The sequence below is a fragment of the Triticum dicoccoides genome, chromosome 6A, assembly GCF_002162155.2.
Source record: "Triticum dicoccoides isolate Atlit2015 ecotype Zavitan chromosome 6A, WEW_v2.0, whole genome shotgun sequence".
Classification (NCBI taxonomy): domain Eukaryota; kingdom Viridiplantae; phylum Streptophyta; class Magnoliopsida; order Poales; family Poaceae; genus Triticum; species Triticum dicoccoides.
This window is the reverse complement of record NC_041390.1, coordinates 444,003,110-444,006,738: the sequence shown is the minus strand read 5'-3', so window position 1 is coordinate 444,006,738 and position 3,629 is coordinate 444,003,110.

Below are 3,629 nucleotides of genomic sequence, written 5' to 3'. Positions count from 1 at the left end.
AGGGGGGAGGACGGTGACCACGGAAGGGGGGGGGCGCACACCAGCGCGCAGCCTCATCCACGGGGGCGGGCTACGCATCGGCATCATCAGACACCGGGGCAGCAGGAATGGACGCGGCAGCACGAAGATCGGACACAGACTTCATGCCCATGGGAGTGATCACAGCGTCCAGGATCTTGTCCTTCATGACCCTTGACTTGAGCCTAGGAGAGCAGCCGGAGAGCGCGTCCCTGAGGGCGCGCAGCTTGATGGCCTTCGCCTCCACGCTAACCCAGGCTGGCGCCTCCTTCCCGGCCAGGCGCGCGCTGCGACGTTGCTCCGGGGGGGCGCCCTCGGCAACAGCCACGGGGTCGTCGCCGCCTTCCGTGCCCTCCAGCTCAACTAGGGTAACTTGAGAGAGCGAGCTCCCGGCGTCAGAGAAGAGCGGCGAGCCCGAAAACGGGGAGATGGCGCGGGGAGGGGACGGGACAATGCAGCCCGGCCCAAGCTCCATAGCGTGCCATGGGAGCGGCGGCGCACCCAGGACACGAAGGACGGAGGCGAGCTGCCGCCCGCCCCGGCGTCCCCTACCGCGGCTAGCAGACGACGCCGCACCACCCCCACGCCCGCGGCCCAGAGGCAGGCCGTGGAGGACGGGGAGATTGTGGGTGAAGGGGGCGGAGGGGGACGGAAGAAAGGGGTGTAGACGCCGTCGCGGGAGAAGGAGTCAGCGGCGTCCCAGACCCAAACAGGCCAAACGGAGACCACGCGGGCCCCCCAGCGACCGCCAAGAGGCCAGACGTCGCAGGGCACGTCGCGCGGGCTCCGAAGGCGGACGACCACCCTGACTGTGGCTAGCTCCCGACCAGCAAGGATGAGGGGGTCGATCTCGAGCACCTTGGCGAAGGGAGTGAACGCCGCAGCGATGCCGACAGGGTTGATGAATTCTGCGGCGAAGCCAGTCGCTGCCAGGAGAGCGCAGGGGCCAACATGAAAGTCGACCCGCCCAAACGCCCCCTCACGATGCAGCTCGATGCATGCGCCCTCGTGCCTAAAAGGCTGTCGGCCCATCGCTTCCTCGCGGTCCGCAGCAGAGGCGAACCGGAGGTACATGGCACCGACGGAGGACGGCACCGTCTCCGGGAGGATGTGGCCGATGAAGCGCAGGAGGGCGGTTTGGACGGCCGCGGTGTCGTTGTGGAAGGCATTGGGCGGCTCGATGGTGACCACGGCCAGCCGCAGAGCCGCATCGATGTCTCCCTCCGGCATGAAAACTTCGATGGAGTCTGGGCGCTGTGACTCGGCGGCGAAGGAGCCGTCGGAGGAGCGGGAGGAGAAGGACGATCTAAACAGCTCAAGGGGGGGCTCTCCATCCACCCCGGCGCCATCCACCGCAACAGCAGGGGCAGGGGCAGGCACCGGGGCGCCCATGGGCTGCAGCCGCACCGGCTGGGGGTGCCCGCTAACGGGGGAGGACGGCACTGGGGACGGTGGCGGGGAGGAGACCACCGCAGTCGTGGAGATGTCCCGGAAACGTAGCCCGTCGATGGCCCCCGTCTCCAAGTCAGCGGCGTTGCCCCCCTCCTCCAAGGCAAGGGCGGGCATGGTAGCAGCTAGACTGGCCAAGTGCGAGGTGGTGCGGAGGCGGGCCGAGGGGTAAGGGGTGGGAGCCCGATGCGCCGGTGGGGGCGGAGGCGACGGCGGGGGAGTGCGGCGGGCAGGGGAGGCAGCAGAGGTCGGAGGTGCGGGCAGCAAGCGGCGAGAGGCCATGGCGCAACGAGGCGAGTCGGCGCGGTGCCCTGAGACCCTGCAGCGCTGGCAGCGAACGGGGTCACGACAGTCACGCACGCGGTGGAGCTCGGAGAGGCAACGAAAACAACCAGAGCGCGAGAGCGACGGGATGAGGCGGTGGGTTTTGTTTCTAGGGTTTGGCGGGGGAGGGGAGAGGAGCGCTTCTTCGTACGTCCCCGTGGCGGTGGTTGACGAAGTAAACGCTGCGGGCCCCGGCGCCGCGAGGTAGTCAACCTCAAGGCAGTCAATGCCTGGGTGACAACCGGAAACGCCAGCCGCGTTGTCACTGGGCGGGAAGGCAGGGGTCGTCGGCCGTGCAGGAACATGATCTTCCGCGGCCCCACCGGACGCGTGCAGCGAATCAGAGGGCGAAACGTCGTCCGGGGGAAGGGGGAGCAAGTCAGATCCATTTAACCTGGACGCGACGGGACGCCAGATAGGCATGAGGCCACTCCGCCTACGACGGCGCACTCCCGCATTAACGCCAGAGGGGTGGGATTTGAATTCGGGACGAGCCGCCCACGCCTGAGCCTTCCGCGCAGCCGCACGGGCCCCACGCAAGGAGACGTGGAGAGAGAGGTTGATCGCGGTCATGAGCCCAGGGCCAACGGCGGCGACGAACTGCGCGACGGCAGCGCTAGCGACGCGGACGGAGAAGATGAGGTCAGCCACCGGGGTGGCGACAAGGGTCTCGCTGGGGTCATAGAAGAAGTAGGAAAGAAGGTCGGCAACCGTGGCCGCCGTGAAACACGCCGCCGGGAACGACGCGACCACCCAGAGGACCCCGACGGGACATCGGCGGGGTGAGCGGGGGAAACCCCGGAAAGGAAGGAAGACTGAACACGGGCGTGGAAAGAGATACCTAGTCGCGGAACGATGCTGGTGCGGGTGCAGGGGGGGTCGTCGCCGGCAAGGGACGGCACAGGTCCACCGCCAATGGCGGAGCCATCAGCAGCGGTCCGGGAGGTGGTGGTGGCTACTGTAGTGGAAGGAGGGGAGGCGGCGGGGTCGCCCGCCGGGGACGGCGCGGGCGCCCAGCTGGTCGCCCTCAGAGTCGCTCATCTCCTCTGGGAGTAGACTAAATTATTAGGTGTGTGGTTATGGAGTCTTTACATGTTTTGGTGTGTTAGCAGGTGATGGTCGTGTGAGCCCATTGAAAGCGGGAGCTCCTATACGGTGCCTTCTGTGCCCTGGAGCTAACTGGTGCTCATGCGCGCCCGAATGGGCCGTGGCCTAGCAACGCACTTTGCTCCAGCTGCACACTCGCAACGTTCGCTCGCTCGGCCGTGGTCTACTTTTTTATGTTATTTTGTAGTGTTGGCCTGGTAGAAAAACACCTGCCGGTTTTTAATACTTGCTAAAACTAGTGAAATCAAAAAAAGGTTTACGAAAATATAAAAGATGTTCATCCATTTGGAGAAAAAAGTATCATTGATTTTGAAGAAAAGTTCATCAAATTTGAAAAAAAGTTCATCAATTTTGGCAAAAGTTCATTGATATTGAAGAAAGAGGTCCATCAATTTTGAAAACAATTTTTCGAAATAGAGTTTGAAAAAACTTCATCTGTTTTTGAAAAAAGTTCATTGATTTAGAAAAAAAGAAATTGAAAAGAAAGTTTTTTTGAAAGGTTCACAAATTTGAAAAAATAAGTCATCAATTTTGTAAAAAAGTTCACAAAGAACGGAAAAGTCCACCAATTTCGAAAAAAAGTTCATTGACTTGAAAACCTTCACATATTTTGAAAATTGCACGAGTTTAAGAAAAAAGTGAAATAAAAATGAGAAAAGGGGAAGAAATAGAAAAAGGAAAGGAAAACGGAAAGAAAGGAATAAAAGACGAAAACATAGACAGTAAGCACC